This window comes from Euwallacea fornicatus, chromosome 4, assembly GCF_040115645.1.
Source record: "Euwallacea fornicatus isolate EFF26 chromosome 4, ASM4011564v1, whole genome shotgun sequence".
Classification (NCBI taxonomy): domain Eukaryota; kingdom Metazoa; phylum Arthropoda; class Insecta; order Coleoptera; family Curculionidae; genus Euwallacea; species Euwallacea fornicatus.
In genome coordinates this window covers 4,221,635-4,241,763 of record NC_089544.1, presented here as the reverse complement: position 1 = coordinate 4,241,763, position 20,129 = coordinate 4,221,635, and the positions used below count along the sequence as shown (strand labels likewise).

Here is a 20,129-nt window from a genome sequence, read left to right as displayed (position 1 = left end):
CTTAAATTTCAACGTCAAAATGTGCCGCGGCACTCAATTAATAAAAAAAAGAGTAAAACTATCTTAAATTCACCAAAAAAAAGGTTTAAGTGTCACTAAAATATCGAAACCGATACAGAAAAGTACGAATGTTATCAAATAGTTTTTTGGACAAGCCCAAACAATATGGTACGAAGAAAATTAAAGGCCAACCCTGTGCTACAACTCGTTGTGATAGACGTACAATTATTAGAATCACATCTAATTCAACCCATAGAACACGCCAAATTGAACAAGAAACAGGTGTTTTAACAAATATTCACAATGTGCAGCGCATTTTGCATCACACTGACCATTTAAAACGAAAGAAATTTAAAAGTAAGCCACCGTTAACAGAGAAACATATCGATGACCAGATGAATTTTACCCCAAAAAAAAAATTTGATGGTGTAAAAAATGGCGAAAAGTATTATTTACATGTGAAAAGAGGTTTAACTCTTGATGGCCCAGATGGGTGGATGCACTATTTTTATGATCTGCGGAAAGAAATTATGCTCATGAGAAACCACAAATGGGAAATGGAGAACTTATGATTTAGGGAGGAATTGGTTACCGAGGAAAAACAAATATTCGTTTCATCAATAGCAAAACTGAAGAGTTCGGACTACATTGAATCAATTGATCAGAAAATATCGGAACGTGCGACGCGAATTAGTGGAGATGAATTTAATTTTTAGTAGGATAACGCGACAGTGCATACGGCTGAAATGGTAAAAGACTATTTTCATAGAAATAATATTGAAGTTCTACCTTGGCCAGCAAAATCTCCGGACCTGAGTATTAGCGAAAATCTATGGGGGAAATTAGCCCGCGACGTACAGCCGTGAGATTAATTATTCGTCTTTCAGTTATTTTCTAAAAATCATTTATAACGCACATTAAATGTTGCGCTTGATTGAAAACGCGCGTACATGTAATTAAACTATTCAGTTTTTATTAAATAAGCGATAAGATAATTATCGATAATTATAAAAAAATTGCTTGAAAATAATAATGGTTTCAAAATCTAAGCCGAGCGAAATTATTCGTCCACTTTACATCCACTTGAATTTAAATACGAAACAGTCCTAATTTAATATTTTGTAGGACACCCTTCCGATTTTCTAATTTCTCCCATTCTTTCAATTCTGGCAATAAATGTTCAATAGGGTTTATGTTTGGTGACTGAGGCGGCGTATCCAATGCTTTTGGTGTATTATATACATACGAACTATTCCCTAACAATACGCGCTTTATGCTTGAGATCATTGTCTTGTTGGAAAACATACTTATCCAAAATTCCCATATTATTTGCTCTCTCGCGTAAATTGTTCTTAAAAATGTCTGAATAAACAAAGCGGTCCATAATTCTATCAATAAAATGAAGTCGACCCACACCATACCAAAACGTACGACTTCAAATGAGAACTGAACCATCCCTCTGTTTCACCGTTGGATTTAAATGTTCTTGTTTATACGCCTCTCCTTGTTTTTGTACATTAATTTTTTTTTTCATTTTCCAACCAACTCAATTTTAGTTTGATCCGCGAAAATACCGTTTTTTTTTCAAAATTCAATGTCTTTATTAATATACTGTTGAGCAAAGTCAATACGCTCCCTTCTATTCACTTTACCAGCAAGCGGTTTCTTCCTAGCTACTCATGCCCTCAAACCGTTCTTGTTCAACAATTTTCTTACTGTAGTAATATGTGCAACTTTTCCATAACCACTTTCAACACTTTTTGCTAAATCTGTTGCGAAAATGTGTGAATTGATATTCACTTTCCTAATAATTTTCCGTTTCATGTGTTCGTTAAAGACAGATTTTCTTCCACTACCCGGCAATGTTTGGATTGCTCTTGTTGTTTCATATTTTTTTATGATAGCCTGAACTACTGTTCTGCTCCTGCTAATAATTCTGGCTATTACTCGTTGGGACGTTTCTTCTGTGTTTAACTTCATAATCAACTCGCTTATGTGAGGAAAAACTTCAGAAGATTTAGGACCCGCTTTTATAAGTAACTTGCACTAATCTGCACTTTTATGATAATAATAAACAAACAAAAATATTCAAAATAGCACGTTTAAATTATCTTGAAGAATTTCAAAAAAATAATAATAAACAGTAAATATTTTGTTGCTTCTGCAAAGGGGACGAATAATTTTGCTCCGCTTAGATTTTGAAACAATTATTATTTTCAAGCAATTTTTCATAATTATTGATAATTATCTTGTTGCTGATTTAATAAAAACTGAACAGTTTAACTGCATATAGGCTCATTTTCAATCAAGCGCAACGTTTAATGTGTATCATAAACGATTTTCAGAAAATAACTCTGGTGGCCGAATAATTAATCTTACGACTGTATATCGAAGTGGCGGACAGTTTAGCTCGGTAGATGTACCCAAAAGGACAATGGTTCATAGTTAGAACGCAATGTCTTGGAGGCTTCAAAAAAACTATAGGAATCTTTACCCAAACGAATGTTCAAAATTCTAGTGAAGAAGGGGGGATCTACACATCACTAATGCTCAGAAAAATTAGTAAAATATGTTTCTGTTGATGAAACTCCTGGAAAAACGGTGAATACTGCTTGGCGTTCTTTTATCTGAATAAGAAACGAGTACCGTCTACAGGGATGAGCACGGAATTTCTGTCCAACACACTATTTTCAAGAAACAGTGAAAGTCTCGAAGTGTCTCATCATTTTGTGGCGGGGTGTATATGTGTTTATTGGAACCAAAAATTGTATAATTTACCATTTGATTAAAACAGAAATTTTGAATCGACAAGCTTTTTTCCGCGGTCGCCTGCAGCGAACCTCTGCCGCATAAAACGAACGACAGGCCAAGTCCCTTGGAGGTTCGTTATAGCCGAGTTCTACTGTATATCGTTGCAGGGGCTGCTGCCTTACTCTTTCTTTTTACTGCTAAGACATCCACAATCGACAGCGCAGTATTCGCTTTTCGGTTAGTCACCGACGTACCTCGTAAGCGAAAGTTGCGCCGAGCGAGGCAACGACGACAAAACCGCGTGCGTCGCGTTTTTTGACACTTGCACTTCAGTTTCTTCTCCTTTCTGGTATCTCTTCGGTCGATCTTCAACCTCGCAATTCAGCCACTTTTTGTCTGATGTGGGTGCATTGTCCTGCGCGGCCCAGGTGTTACGACTTTGAAACTCTCAACGGGACATAAATCTGGGGAACTCGGTGTCCATCGGGATGTTCTTAATTTCAAGGCGGTGTTACAGCTAAGTTCCTGCATTCGAAAGGTATGACACCGTTTTGGTTATAATGTTTAGCGAAATTAGCCGCTTGTGTTGACTCAAAGTGAGGTGTTGCCAATCCGGTGAAATAATTTTGAGCAGAGCTTATTTATCAAGAATTTCAAAGTTTGATGCGTTTATTGCTCGGCCATAGAATTGGAACAAATGAAGGCATTAAAGTGTGTAAATGTTGATTTTGCAATGATTTCCTTTGAACGATCGTTATTGCGTTTAACGTCTGTAAACAATGAAACCGATATTGTCTCAAATAGTGGTTAAAGTGGAGTTATGATTATTTACAATATTGCTTTAGCTAGGAATATGAGTAGAATGTTTGACTTTCAACTGGTCCAACCTGTTCCAAGTCTCGAATTTCAAATCCAAAACCTCGCTTAATGCATCGAGTATTACATTCTCAAGGTTTTCAAATCATTAATGCAATATGTACTATTTGTCATTGGTAATCCAGACTAATTTAACTAGAAGGAAAATCTATTTTTAATTTTTATACTTTCACAGCTAGTTCCTTAGTGTTGAACAGGGTAGGGCTCAGATTTTGAAAATCATTTTTGTTCTTTAAAGGTCTATACAGGATACCCAAAAGTGGGATAAATATATTTTTTAAATTTATTTTGTCTCTTCCTTTTTGCTTATTTTGGTATATTATTTGACATTGGCCGCTTTCGCACCGGCAATTGCAGTCTTGCACATCTACATATACCTTTGAGTACACTAAGTAAAATCCAAATCAACATGAAACGTCTCGGAATATAATTGGGTAATCTTGACGATTATTTTCTCGTTTCACAAAGACGCACTTACCGAAAATCGACAGACCACCAGATGAAACTTATGTCATAAAACCTCAAAGCCTCGATGCAGCAACAATATTACACATTTATTTATTCTGAACATCTAAGAACCAGGGGCCGTTACTCGAATGATATCGGACAGCTTAGACCAGAGTTGGTAAAGAAAATTAAAGTTTGAAGGTCAATTTCACTTCTAGTGTCTGTTTTTTAATATCTCGAAAACTAAAGAGTTCTGAAGTAAAATCTCAAAATTTAGCGCTGTGCATATCAATTGCAGAGCATTTTCAGCTTTATGTTCCAATGGCAGAACGTCTAAAATAACTGCACTTCATTTTTGACCCGCATTGTATATACAAAATTCTCAAAATCGTCGAAGTTTATTTAAAAACGGGAACACGTGAGGAGTGCTTTGTCAGCAGACACCCTTCAGAAACACCCACAATATTCCTACTTCCCAATTTCTTATCAATTCGCGGGGAATTTCAAGTGGTTTCTGAGATCCCTAATTTTTCGTGGTTTAGTTCATTTACGCTCATCCCACTTTCCCAGAAGTGGTTTTGTACGGTTGGATAATCAGGAACAAAATAGATATTCCTGCTATAGGGATATTACAACAATAGCTGCAACGACTCGTTCGGAACTTTCTTACGGAGATAAATTTCATCTCTTGCTCCAAATCAATCCAATAACAATGGCTATTATGATAGTTTATTATTATTTATTGTGACGTTTTGATGTATAACGAAAGCAAAATGAACCCTACCACCAAGATATATTTTATCACTCTCTGTTGCACAATGAACTCGCACGCTCTACTTATTTAGGTTCTGCATTCACAACATTTAAATATCGCCATTGATGTTAACTGGGCTTTAAAGGTTGAAATGTGTAAGATGTGTAAGGTTTTGTTTTATTTTGATCTTTTTTGCGGCGATAAAAAAAATGAAAAACCGAACGATTGGAATTTTTCCACCGTTGTTCTTAATTAATTAATTAATTAATTAATTAATTTAAATTGACCAGTTGTGAATTAATGAAGTACACTTTGCAGTAATAATACACCCAGTGTACTATAAGTAGCAATAACATTAAGAAGTTATTAAACCAGAAATAATACCTGACATTAGTATACATTTGCGGCGCCCTATATTCAAGAGAAATTGAATACTTCGAGTAGTATTGATGTCAGCGATTCTTTTAAAGTTCCTCAAGAATTTTCCTACTCATATTACAGTAGTTAAGTCAACATTCTTATTATAGTAAATGGAGCTGTAAAAGCAAAAATCTTCATTTATTGCTTTGATAGTTACAAAACAACAACCAAGAAAGGATGTAATAAAGTAATTTTCTACTTCTATAGCAATTAGCACAAGCCAAAAAACTAAAATGCCAAATAACTGTTTTACAAGCCCCAATTAACTATCCTAAACTTGGTTTTGAATTTATGTGGTAATGCCGTTAATAATCCGTTGAAAGCTAGAAGTGCGCTTAACCATAAGCCCTAATGAAAATCCTTTGAATAATTTAACACAAATAAGTAAAAAATTTTAGCTAAATTTGGTAATATCTCATAGAAATTCTAGAACGCTCTTCATTGGAAAGCGTTCTGATGATATTCCTCTTGAATGCGGAACATTGTTTCTTCAGGAAAAAACCGGTAATAGCAATTTTTATGCAATTAAACTGGTACGTTGATAGATTCACAGCGAAGATTAAGGGGTTATTACCTTAATGGTTCACAGTAGCTTTTCTCTTAATAGCAGCTTTTTTCCATGCTTTCTTTGTATAGAGGTTTTGCTGGCGATCAAAAAATTTTCTTTCCTATATCGAGGTCACTGTAGGATGGGTACAATTTCCTTTAACATTTAATACCTGCAGCAATACTAGGAGACAGAATTATTGACATGTTAGTTTTTTCCGTCACTTTGCATTCAATAGCAATGATGAAAGCCATAAGGTAGAACCTTGTTTAAAAGTCGGAATTTAGATCAGATTTTCTCAGAACTTGTTCTTTTTACTCTTCAAAATTGGAAACTCCAATTTAATTTCTTTTTGTATGTCTTCAAGGCTAAAAATTTTAAAATTCCCGTCGAAGCCCCAATTCGGCGCTTCTGTTTCAGAACACAAGGAGTTAAATATCTCACAAAAAAATATATTTATCGACAGAATAATTGCAAATTCGACATTTTCCAAATTTGAGAAAAAACTAACGCTGTTGTGGCTCAGTAAGGAAATTCAAACCTGGAGCTACTAATTATGAGCACAAAAACCTACAGCCCTAAAAAGTATCGAGTTTGAGGCTCAATAGGAAATTCTTCGATTTAAGCTCATAGTCCAGCGAGGCGCAAATTTTGAAAAATCAAAAATGAAAATTTCAATTTTTATTAACATATTCCGGAACCACTGTGATTCACTTTAATTTTAAAGAGTCGTTTTGCAGAAACTATTTGTGAAACTTTGTCATAATTTTTCGGCCACTGTCTAGTTTCTAAGGTCTCAGTAGTGGGCCTCGATTTGGACCACCATGTGTCCGCAAGGTCGATGGAGAAATAATGCAAAACGTCGAAAATAGCATTGACAGTAAATCATTAAAGGCCAGTGGAAATTATTACTTAATGAAGACATCATCTGCCGAAACGTTTTTGTTTTGTAAAAATTGGTAGTTTTACGATATTAAATATAGCCATCATAGTGTGGACTACTGACAACCGCATAAGTGATAGTCGCTCCCCATTAATGAGCACATATATTCTATAACTATGGCGTTGACAACATAATGTGGCATGAGTTTGAATATTACATCGCATTCATGAATTTAAATTCTCCGGTAGGATTTCGCAAGATAATAAAGAAAAAACACAACATGTAATGGAGTATACAAGGTCTTCTGTTTTTGCTGTTTTCGACAATCGAAAAAGTACATCAATAAGGCGGACAAAAACCACTGATCTTCAATATTACCGAGTAGTATTGTCACATTTAAGCGTAATCAATTATTTAATCTGAGAGATATTTTCCGAATTACGAAGTGATACTGTTCAGATACGTTTCAAGAAATGCAATTTTGTTCAGGAAGACAGTTTCCTTGAACGTGCTAAGATTAAGCTCAAAAGAGCCTAAAGACTAGTTTGGGTCAAGATGCGTAATACATGTACAGCGCTTGTGAAAAGTGTTGCAACACGTTTGTAAGTTTCGTAACTTCTTCGTAAAGGGAAACTGAAGCAACGCATCACACTTGCTCTTGTTGCAAAACGAAACAGCTCGATCAATTACCGCAATTAATCCTGGAGAAAATGGGGAGCAAGTGACCAATATCTGATTCCAACAGGTTGGTGCACCACCACATTATATTATGGCTGTGAGAAAGTATCTTGATGAGATTTTCCATAGAAGATGGATCGGTAGAAGAAGTGCAGTAGAATGGCCGCCACGACCTCCAGATCTAACGCCCCTTGATTACTTTTTGCGGGCTGGCTTACAAGATTCGGTTTGCAAAAATGGGTTATGAAAATTAGATGATTTACGCCTTAGAATTCAAACAAAATTAGAATTAATAACAGAAGCAACAATGCACAAAAGAGCTCGAGGAACGACTGCGTCATTGCAAAATGATTACTAGAGCCCAATTTGAGCGTTTATTCTAGGAATTTGAATTTTGTTAGATGTAATAGCGGGTCACTTTGCTTCGTATTTAATAATTTAAGTTTTTACGAAAACTTTAGATCCAATTTTAGTTCTCAGCATCCCGTCGAATCCCTCATTGAAATACTACATTGGGTGCGCGTCCATTCGAAGATAAAAAGTTAATAGGGGTAGTAGGATAGGGGTGAAAAATTCGAATATCCAAAAAGAATTCGTTAAGTACCTTTTTCAAAATGATATTATACGTGTTGAACCGTTTAAAAAAAAATGAAATTTATAAAAATTACGAACGTGTTGGAACACTTTTCACAATCGCATTTTGTTATCGCTGCACGTAGAGGCGTGTATCGATAACAAATCATATACTTCCATTAAATAAAACAGGAATGGCATAAAAAATTACTATCTCCTGGTCGCAGTAAAAAGAGCTTCGGTTTGTACCTGAAACAAGCATCTCAGCTTGGCAAGATGGTAGATACCCACACCTTTCAGCAGTTAATCTAAACAAGAAAACAAGTTTAACCGAAAACTAAAAAGGTTTCGTTAAGGTCGTATGCTCACTCAACGGAAAAAACGAACTAGAATTATCACGATCAAGTCTTATAATGTAAACCACAATGCAATGGTGAAACGGATTTTTCGACACATTCTGGTAAATCGACAACCAGCTACTCGGTTTGGTCAAAGCACCAGATGCAATTAAGTGATTTTTTAATGTATTTCGTTCCCAGCACGTATGTATGTATGTATGTAATTTAATTAAGTCTATATTATATCCTTTTCTCGACAAAAAAAAAAAAAACGTACAATCTAATTAATGTTTCAAACTGTAATACGTTGCTGCGATTATTGTTTGCCAGTCCAGTTTTAACAACGCTATTAATTCACAGTATTTCAAGTTTTCTTGGGAATATTATGGTTATACTCGTAATTACTTTAACGATGTATGATGCTTTAGATTGAGATAAAAAAGATTGGCAATTAGTGCTTATGGTAACGAAATTGTTATGAAACAGATCATTGCTAAATAAATTGACTGACCGATGAATAATTGTTTATGTCGGAGCTTTATTAGATGTCTGCACTTTATTAATTTAGAATAATTTTCCTTTATTATGTTCGTGTTTTTGGCCAATTTTGTGGCATCCGATTTTCCAAGTCCAGAAGAAAGCATGCCCTTTTTAGAGGCGAGCTTTCGCAAGCTTTAAACGTTCTTAAGAAATATTTTCGGGTTACGTAAAACGTTCAACTAGATGTTATAATTTTACAAGGCAGGTATTCAACGTTTTACAAGAACCACTTTGCAATTTAACGTTTAAATCTTATCTGTTCAAGAAACCGATTTACGGCATAACCATTTTTTTCTCCGGCTGTTTCAGTATCTCGGAAACAATAAGAAATTCCGAAAAAGCGGGCTTTCTATTTTGATTTATGTTGTAAATTACAAGTATTACACGAGTCCAGCAAGACGACAAGTAAAAAATGTTGCATTAAAAATTTGCTATTTTGACACAGTTTAATTAAACTCTAATTTCGCAAAATTAATTTTGTGTAATATTCGAAATTTCCATCTCGTAGAAGTGAGAAATTTGGATACGCTAAAAGTATTCCAAAAGTACAACTCTATATATTATCGACTCAGAGCCATTTGCGCCAGTTCTTAAATTAAAGGTAAAATGATCGCTAACAATCCCTTTTTTTTTCTTGTTGTTGCATGTCACCAAATATATCATCATCAAATCATAAAGGAACAAATTCGTCCAGTATTTTACATGGGAAATTTTAAGGGTCGCCGTACCCAAAGCCTTAAAAACGCCTCGAAATAAATCTAATGCTGACAGCATTTAAATTTATTTGGAGATAATATCTGCTAAGGCTGTTATTCAATATTTGATCCGTCCAAAGAAACCTTTCTCTTTGTCGTTACTGACCTAAATAAAGTGTTCAAAAAGAATTATGTTAAGCATAAAATTAAGCAATCACCCGTATATATTTCGCATGAACTTTGTAACGCATGCATATTCATTTGCCATTGATATTTACAATATAAAATATTTTATAGTCTTCTAAATTCACGTAGCACATCAGATAAAACAAAATATCGCTTTGGAGAGAACTTCTGAGAGGTCATCGAGTTCTTGAGCCGTGAGGAATCTGGGTACGTCAGGTTTGAAATGGTGAATGAACTATGTAGGGCTAGTTCGTTCTTTTATGGTATCAATCAATTTGACCTATTTTTTTTTTGTAATTTAGATTTTTTATTTGTTGATTTTGGAAATTAATAACTTGAGGGTCAGTTTCTCAATTTTTTCGTAGAAAGTAAGAGCAGACTCATAGATATGTCTCATTTGAAAGTATTTTATTCCTCCGTTAGCTGAACGCAGTGCTTTTTATATACATACAACGCGAACAAGATTTCACGTGATTTGGCCTAATTTACGTACGTAATGCCTCCCGGTCATCTAGCTGTTACGAAACTGTAAGGGCACTTACACAAGTGCAGCAAGTGATTTTCCAATCGCCCTGTCCAAAAAATGCGTGAGTCTTTTATCCATTTAGTCGATATGATAACTTTAATTCACATTTCGAAGTAAAATTTAATTTTTTACTTAACTTCTTCAATTATCGCTTTTATTTTATACCTATTTTTGCACACTTTCGTTCTCCATCATTTATTTGTAATAATCGGTTGTAATCAGCAGAATAACCATAAAGCAGATTTATTTACCAATCAACATCTTACTTCGTGCAATGCACCTATTTCTACGTAAACGTTAAAAAATTCAAATTTTAATATGTTGATCATGTTGGACTACAAATATAGAATTAAAGAAAATAACAATAATTTCAATCACATTCGTACTCATCGTATGATCATTAAGTTTTCGCATACGTCGAATAACCTACATCCGGTCTCACTTTCTCTCTCAATATTAGGTAGGCATATAACGATAAAAATAACTATCCTTCGATTTGTGCAAATTAGCTACTGATAAGGTAATAGTAAAATTTTCACACACAATTTTTTAAATTTGTTTCAATATGCCATCGTTTAATCGACTATTTCTATCTCTAAAATATGCAAAAAAAACTTTGCGTAGTAGAACTTGGTCTATTAGAACCACCTCAAATAGCTCTTGATTGAGAGGAAAATTTCAAATAATAAAAAAAAATGTCTATTTAGATATTTAGGAGGAAATTTAATTTGACATTAGAGAGAATTGTATCGGTAATCTCCTCACCCCCAGCTGCCCTCACTTCGATATTTCAAATGACACTCTCCATCGAGTGTCACATCATGCACATGCAATCAGAACTCAATTTGCCATGTGACTATACCAAAAAAGAAAACTAAAATCGATTAATGCCGTCGGAAATTAGAAGGAAAAATGTGTACTAGTGCAAATGTCTTGTTGAGATCAAATAATTCATTTTATTGCTCCTAAGGTGAGCCGTTATTGACAAGGCAATAATAAACTTTGTTTTCAAATTCTTCGCGAAAATTGGCCAAATTATCTCCGGTAATAGTGTTACATTCTAGGAATATTTTATCTTTCGATTATTGAATACTTTCAAATGGACTTCTAAACACTTTCCTTGTTAAGTAACCTCCAAAAAAGTCTAGTGGACTCAGATCCGGAGATAGCGTTGGCCATTCCAATGCACCCCTTCGGCGTGTCCATTTTTCCGGAAATCGTTTTTTGAACCATTCTCGAATTTCTAAGACATAGCGACGAGAAGCTCGATCTCGTTGGAAATGCATATTATGTTCATTAAGTTCCAAAGTACCATTTTCATCAACTTGATTTTCCAGAGATTGAACAATAAGACGGCCTATCGAATTTTGTAAAAGTTTCGGATACAGTTCACCAGTTAAATTTTCCTCCAAAAAGAGTGGCCCTACAATTTCCTTTCCATAGATTTCTGCTTGAACGTTGATTTTTGAAGAAATAGAATATGACTTTCATGAAATAGATGCGGATTTTCATAGTCCTAATATCTACATTTGTTTGTATTGACATGCCCATTCAAAAATCAAGTTGATTCATGACTAAAACAGACGTTTTTTTTTTAATTCTCCCCCCAATCAAGAGATATTTCGGCTGGTTCGTTTTGAAATGAACACCCAGTATAATCCAGGTTAACAATTTGCCGATGATGATGCGACAATTCGCATTTCTCAAGAAGGAGCGGGTAAAAAATTCCCGTTAATCATCCTCCCGACTACTTTATGCAAGAACCTCTTCTAATCTAAATTATTGTTCATTTCAAGTATCATTGTTGTTGATATCTACACGGAGTCTGATTGTCTGGTAGCTCAAAAATCTAATCTAAAATTGGATGTGATAAAACAGTACCCAACTTATTTTTAATATGCCATAATTGTGAGAAACACGGAAGCTCCCAAAATTGAGAGAACGTGAAGGTGAGATAAAACATCACTTCCCGAATCTTATAATAAACAAGTCGTTGAACTGGTGCATCATCATCACAACATTTATCAGAGTGATATGTATTAGATTGCTATATTTAAATACAAGACAAACCTCTCCTTTGCGAAAACCATTAATCACCAGTGGCGTCAAACTGAAAATGCATTTCAAAGAGAGAATGTTGTGCACAAATTACCGACCTCATTTCATTAGGGAAACGCCTAATTTTAACTGTTTGATCAAGAATTATCTGATGGATTTTTAGAGTTGTTCTGTGTATAAATAAATGTACAGAACGAAAGGTTTGCTGTGTAGGATGTAAAGAGCTAAACATATCCTTTAGCTTTCTCTCTTAACCTTGCAGCATAGCTGCTGAGCAATTGTTCGATAACATTGGAATTGAGAATGTTTGGCAAATGTTGTGTAACAATTTGCATTATTTCCGCTGTTGGAAACATAGTTTTCGTTTGCGTGAGCGAACCAGAAACTATTAATCTGGCTTGAAAAGCTGCTTAACTTGAAAAGATTTTAAGCACACAAAAAAACTTCTTTGGGGCCATAACGAGGAGCCACTAAGCGTGCGGTCACGTTCGCTTTGAAAGAAACGTTAAAAAATTAATACGTACCACTCCAGCTAGACTATATCTTCGAATGGTTCTCTATTCTCGACCTACTTCCTCTTTAGTGGTCTGAACGTAAATTTCAGTTTGCAGACATACTTCATTTTGCCATCAAGAGTGGGCCATACCGTCTTCGCCAAAGATTAGTTTAAGTTAGGCCACCTGCCCCATATTATTCTTCCACGTTACGGCACAAAGAAATTAATGAACTGGAATTAAAACAAATATTGCACATATCCATCGTTAGCTGAATAAATTAATTCGGAATTTACATTGCAAATCTCTGTTATTGTTGGGTTAATGTACTATTTTTATAAAATATTTTTTACAAACTTATTATGTCTGGGCACTCCGAGTAGTGACTTGGTAAGGTCCGGTTTTTCAAACGTCTGCAACAATTGCCGGCAATGTCGTATCTATAGCAACGACGAAGTCGGAGCAGATTATGGATCAATTTTTCGATTCCCATGGAAGTGATCTTGCCGGCAAAATGACCAGGAGTTTGAGACCCGACGTAAGCAGGCCGGGTTTCCTCCGCCTCACATTTCGGATTCTATTCTAAAGGTTTAAGTGACCTCGAATTTTAGTAATGGCCGAATATCAAAAATTTAGACTAATTGGTACGATTAAAATTTCTATGTTCTGAAAATATGCCCGAATAATAGGTTTCTTCAATCGATTTCTGCACTTTCTACGTTTAGTTTATACACGTAGTGGCGCTAATAAAGTACTGCGACACTCATCTTCATCTTCAGTCTTCGGTTAAAAGTAGTCCATCGGCACAAGGCAGCAGTCGGCAAATTATAATTTCACTTTTGCTGCCTGATCTGCGAGTATTATTATTCACGATTCGTGATTATATCGCATCTAATTATAGGCTACCGCTGCTGTTTCCATGTATTTGTTTTATTTATTTGCACTTATTGGGTTATATTCCTTGGATTTATCAAACCACAACTTTCTAAAAAACCACGCCGCAAACTGCCATCTTAATTACTTCAATTTCCTAAAATTTCAGTTGCTACGCCGGAATGCAAAGTTAAGCGGACGCTTAGATTTTTTCAGAAAACAAGAATTGTAAAAAGATTTACAGTGACATTGGTCGAATGTTTGATTAAATTGAATATTGGGTAGTTAAGAATTTTTCATGCAGAAAAAAATGGAAAAAAGAAAAATAGGAAACACCACACAAAAAAAGAAGAAAGTCTACAAATCTGCTAGCAAAAAAAAACATATTCTAAACGGAAAACAACACGAGCTCTAATCACAGCGTCCATGCGAATGGACATGCTACGGATCAACGTGGCAATTTCTTCCTAGGGGATTCACCCTTATTGGTCATAAAATATTTGTTCCAAATCATTTTTGAATCGAAACTCAGCACGAACACAACGAATGAATCTGCCCAGAGTATTGCAGGCATGTTCAATCGGGTTCGAGTCTGGATTTCTCGGCGGCCACGGTAATAAAGGGATACCAACTTCGTCCGAGTACCCTCGCGTTGTCCTTGCAAAGTATGGATGTGCTACAAACACGAATTTTCACCAACAAATAGCGCTACATGTTTCTCTAAGCATTGTTCAATGTGTCGTTCAGCATTTCAATTACCCCTACGAATTTAGGTGTCATAGTTTTTTCGTTACAAGAATTGGAAACTTAATATTGCATTTTTACGAGAGGAAAAATTGCTAAAACTGAATATGGCGAAATAACTTGGAGTAATGCTCCTCAATTTACGACACTTGTTTCGCCCTGATATTCAAGAAACAGTAATGCTTCAAGTTTTTATGGCCTATACAGACAAAAGTTATCTAAATAAGATGAAACTCGAAAAACCGTTGTGGCTAATTGAATATAAACAAGATTTCAGAAAAAAAATTATTTTTTTTATTATAAAAAATATGTAAAAATTTAAGTGTCCTGTTAATTTTGCACTCCAACGTAGTAAAGGTCCAATTTTTTTAAATTTATTATTTTGAAACAACGTTTTCAAATATTTGAAACATTTGAAAAAAAAATTATATATGAATTCGACTCTGGTGTTTGAAATGCCCACTTGTACTAATATATAATACTGAAACTATGTTGTTTTCGTTCTGCGGTTGTCGTTCGCATTGGGATAATCGAGCAACTGAACAACATGTGAATTCATAGTACTCCTCCATTGCACATTGCATTGTTTTCCACTGGTTTTGGCAAAGAAGACACTAATTAATGGCAGCGAAATTGAAGGAAACAAAGTCACCTTACATTATGTACAGGGTGTTTCTTAAACATGCGGTGCAAATTTCAGAAAATGTTCCTTGGGTCAAAATAGGAGATAAACAAATATACCCGCAATCACTTCACTTTCGAAATACAGGGTGTTGAAATTTAGAAAAGAAAAAAATCGTTTGTTTTTTTTATAATGAAAATACGAGCCCAAGCAACTAAACGTTCGAAAAAATAAACATTTTTAGAAGAATAATAACTATTTTTAATTAATATGTAAATTTATGTAATTCATTTCAAAACACAACTTGTTCAATAATTCCATGAAGTACCAAAACCCAATTAAGTGAAATACACCAACAATAACAAAATAATGAAAAATGGTGCAAAAAACGGTGAGAACAAAATACTCATAATAATGAAACAAAAAAAGATTAATATGGCGTGACGTCTCCTTCGGGTTTAATAATTGCTCGAAATATGGCAGTCGAAGTTTATGGTATAAATTAGAAGCAAAATTTTCCCGTATTTTAGTGATTTTTCGCTTTTAATTCCGCAATACTTTTAAGTGGGTTATTTCGTGATTTTTGTTTCATTATATGCCATAAATTCCCAATCACATTTAAGTCTTTACTGCTTAAGGGCCACGATAGAACATTAATGTCATAATCTCCGAACCATTTTCTGTCGATTTAGTCATGTGGGAAGATGCAGCATCCTATTGAAATATAAAATAGTCGTTTGGAAAAAGATTCTCAACGTTGAGGAAGATATTTTTTTCTAAAATTTACTGGTATTTTGTAGCGATTAGGGTGCCATTTATGAACTCACATTTCCTCTCACACATTTCACTGACATCCCAAATCTCCTGCCAACATACAGCCCCATATCATAACACCATTGGGGAACTGGGCCGTTCTTTTTAGGCAGTTTTTGTGAAACGCTTTATTTTTATTCCTAATAACTTGTGGCTTATAATCGCCAACACATGCATTAAATGCGGATTCATTACTAAAGATGACTTTTGCCCAATCTTCAACAGTTCAGAGAGCCATTTATTTGGCCCACAGAAGCCGATTTTTCTTTTGTTCCTCTGTCAGAAGAGGTTTTTCTTTAACCCACAATGCTTGTGTAGAATATCGTTTTATTCAATGTTGAATAATACTTTACAAAAACAAAGTCCAGATTTCTGTATCCATTTCCTATAACGTTCCCCAGATAACTTATGTCCTGTTTTGGTTATTTCATTGGGCAGTTAGGGCTCTGACAGTATTTCGACGTCTTTTTTTACATATTTCAACTAGTAATCTACGATTTGTTTCGGTTAATATTTTCGGTCTTCCTGTACTTTTACCCTTTTTCGCAGTGCTACGACTAGTTTGGTAGATTTTTAAAATGTGTCCCACTGTTGATTTGGGTAAGTGTGACTTTTGGGCAATTTCAAGAATTTTTCGTCCTTGGCAGTATTTTTTTATTACTAATTTACGAACATTTTCGTCTGTAGCTCTTCCGCGCACCATTTTACAATATTAATTAAACGTAAAACCCAACTTCGAATTTACAAAAATCACGATCATGTGAGATCGTGCTTAAAATAAATGACCAGTACTTGCTTTTGTTTGGAATTTGAATATTTAGAACAAATATAAATTGATTGGAAAAATATAATAATAAATTGGAATTTCGAATATATTGTTGTCACCTTTTTTGCACCATTCTTCGTTATTTTGTTATTGTCGATATATTCCACTGACTTAGGTTATGGTACTTTACGTAATAGCTATATTATTGAACAAGTTTGTTGTGAAATTAATTACATAAATTTGCATAATAATTAAAAATAGTTATTTTTTTCTAAGAATTTTTATTTTTTCGAACACTTGGTGGTTAGGGCTTGTAATAATATTTTTATTTAAATTAAATTATCGTAGCATCGAAATCTAGCTAATAGCTTGCAGCCTTGCTTCAACTCGCATATTCACTAACAACGTGCATCCTCCGAGCTCTTGGTAACTATCAAACTTTCATTGCCAATATTGGATATATAATACACGCCAATCAAAATCAAATAATATCGAGCTGAATAAATATGATTCATGTCAAATTACTACTGCCAGAGTGACCAGAATCGCAAATTAGTGCGATGAGTGAAAGTCCGAAACCACACATATATTTATATTTGCACAATGGAAACTGCAATTTATTATGGCTTGCCAGCAAGACCGCAAGGTTATCTTATTCACAGAGGTCCGGTTTCACAAGACCTCAAGAATTGGTACAAGACTTGCACTAAGTTTGATTGTTTAGTTGCGTTTGGATTATTGTCTATTTCAAATTCATTTGCATAGGTTAATGAAATTAAATCACAGGGAAATTTTCAATATGTAGATGTGATCGATTTCACCGTCGACAGTTAAATTAGGGAACACCTTTCCTATAACAATATCAGCATTATTGCTATGTCATGAGAATTTTTCGAGAGAAATGTAAAGAATTACTGATACAGAGAATGCCTTAATGGTGTTTGTTGTTGAATTTTTAAATATATATGTAAACATACATCGGTATGCCTGAACTAACCAGCCATTGTTCTTGATTCAAAATGTCCAGGTAGTAACACCTTTCTTGGATCATTCGTAGCAGCCAAGCTAAAGTTTTTTAAACCTCTCTTTTCATAATATTCTAATCCTCCAGCATAAAACTCTTTAAAAAACTCCTTGCCTCAGTCCAATCCTGCATAACCGCTGAATTAATTATAAATTTCTCCTAAGTGCTTATTATCGCATCTGTGTTATTCCACTGTTAAGGTTTACTTCACTCGCTTGGTCAAGCAATTTTCCGAAGTGGAGGTGTATGCAAAACCGAGACAGAAATAACTCTTTTACCCTGTACATTTGCCTACTTTTTCTCTACTTGCAGCTTATCTACGCCTTAAAATATCTGTTTAATTAATGTAGATCTTACACTACATTATTAAAGCAAATGTATGTTGAATACTAATTACAACCTGTCAGGCTTTAATCTCATAAGAAAAAGTTCATATAATCACATGGTGGCAAAGTGATAGTTCATTAAAATATTTGAACGGAAGTTCTAAGTAGCAATCAATGGTCAAACAGTTCGCGGCTCAAATCAATATAAATACTTCTTTCTCTTCACACCGTGAGAATATCGACTTCCGTCGAATTTCCATTTTTTCTCTTTCTCAAGTCGAAAAAGTCTGATGGTATACTTTTTTCAGATATTTATTCAATTCAAGAGTTTTAGGAATACCCACAAAGTGACTAATGTTTTTCCTGGTTATCAAGTCGTGATAAAAATCAGATAATTTTGCGTTGAATTCTAAGTAATTCTCTGTTGAGAACGTTTAATATAATTCGTATGAAAAATGTATTGTTGAACTTTACCTCATTTTTTTAGTGCTAACGTCACAGCAAATTCAGTGTCTGATATACATTCATAGAAGACCAAAAGTCCTGCATAAATTCGTCAAAAATTTATAATTTTTAATTAATATTTTTCATGAAACTGGTGGAACATGTCAAATATTGTTTTTAATTGTGCATTTCTTGTACCTTTGTTTGTAGCAGTACCCTGGTACCCGTCTAGAATTAATAAATATACTTTTTCATGTTTTCCTTATGGAACCTCATATATATGTATCATGACGTTTTTGAGTTGTTTGAGAAACTCTGAACATATTTCATGTAACACCCATTCACGCAATATGGCAACTAAAGTAGCCTCTGGCAATAGATCGCTTGACCTCACCGCTATGAGGTTTTTTTTATGGGATTTATATGAAAAATAGGGTGTATTTCAATAAGCTCAACAAATATCTCCTCAAATGATAAGAGGAGCTCTTGAGGAATTTGCGTTGAGATTTGTCCACTGTTACGAAGTCAACCGGGAAAATTTGACCATTTAATACATTAGATTACAGTAATTTATATTTCTACTTTTTAAGTACTAATAGTTCTTTAGTTATATCTATTTTTTGTATTTATTTTTCGTAAACCATTAAATTTAGCCATGAGTATGCTACGTGAAATATGTTCAGAATTTCTCAAAGAAATCAGGACGTTTTAATATACATGGGTAACCCTGTATGCATAGCTATTATGTCAAAAATGCTCAACTAATAACAATATTTGAAATGTTCCATCATTTTTATTAAAAAAATTCCTAAAATGTTTAACGAATTTATGCGGGGCTTCTATTCCTCGATGTAGAAGGAAACGCGGGAATGGCGATGTCGCAGTTTTCTATGCTGAACAATATGAATATTTAAACTTGAATTAAATTCAGAATTGGAAAGCTAAAAACAAATAGGATTTTATAAAATGTTGCTTTCATTAAAAAGGGATTCGCACATAAAACTTCTTTTAAAAGTAAGAGACACTCAATTACTCAGCAGTAGTACGATCGTCCGCATATTATATTATGCTTGAACCCGCTTGTTCTATTGTGAAAGAAGTTTGGCTTTGTTAAGCCCAACCCTCGTACATCATTATTCCTCCAAAGAAATTCATTTATCTCATATTGTCTTCAATTTATTTCCTATGAATGTCAAAGTAGAGGATGGTCTTAGTTTGTTTAGGTCTGGCTTAGTAAAGCCAAAGTTATTTTGTAATGGAACAAGTAGGTCTTAGTTAACGTTCCTAGTCTGAGTAATTCTTCGTAAAAGAAGAATTCATGATGAGAAATTTTTGAAATTGTTTTCCCAAATGATAGCTTCAATATAAGAGTTTAATTAATTCTTGAAAGGTAATTTAATCAAACTCAATAATTTTTCTATAGACACCAACTTTCAACACAGTTTTTTCCCTGTATGCAGTTGTATTACATCAACATGTAAATTTATACCGGAAACAATTGCTCAACCTTGCTCACAAATGCAAAAACCCAATGACTTTTGTAATATGCAGATGACCTTTCTAAACAATGCAGATAAGGAATAATGGTGATATGCCAGATACATTTCATCAGAGAGAATATAAAATCGATTCCGATAAATTAATTTATTACGGCTAGTGTGATCTATTGTATATTAATTCAAGTGTTACCCGATTTAACTTAAAAGGTATAAAAAAATCATAAACTCGGATTATGTCTATTTTTAAATTAA

At 34.2% G+C, this 20,129-nt stretch overlaps 2 protein-coding genes across 7 annotated transcripts in view; one reads left to right on the top strand and one right to left on the bottom strand.

The window, feature by feature from the left end:
- for (cGMP-dependent protein kinase for) overlaps nucleotides 1–20,129 on the top strand; it is a 132,049-nt gene that overhangs the window by 85,698 nt on the left and 26,222 nt on the right. The window contains exon 1 of one of the 6 annotated variants that reach the window (XM_066281808.1): nucleotides 2,981–3,289. The exons of the other annotated variants lie outside the window; for them this stretch is intronic. The gene's annotated coding sequence lies outside the window, so the exon portion shown is untranslated. Of the gene's footprint in view, nucleotides 1–2,980; nucleotides 3,290–20,129 lie in introns of those variants that run through there. 6 annotated transcript variants of the gene reach the window in all.
- The window catches only part of Drgx (Dorsal root ganglia homeobox), a 190,060-nt gene that overhangs the window by 154,019 nt on the left and 15,912 nt on the right, over nucleotides 1–20,129 (bottom strand). The window lies entirely within an intron of this gene.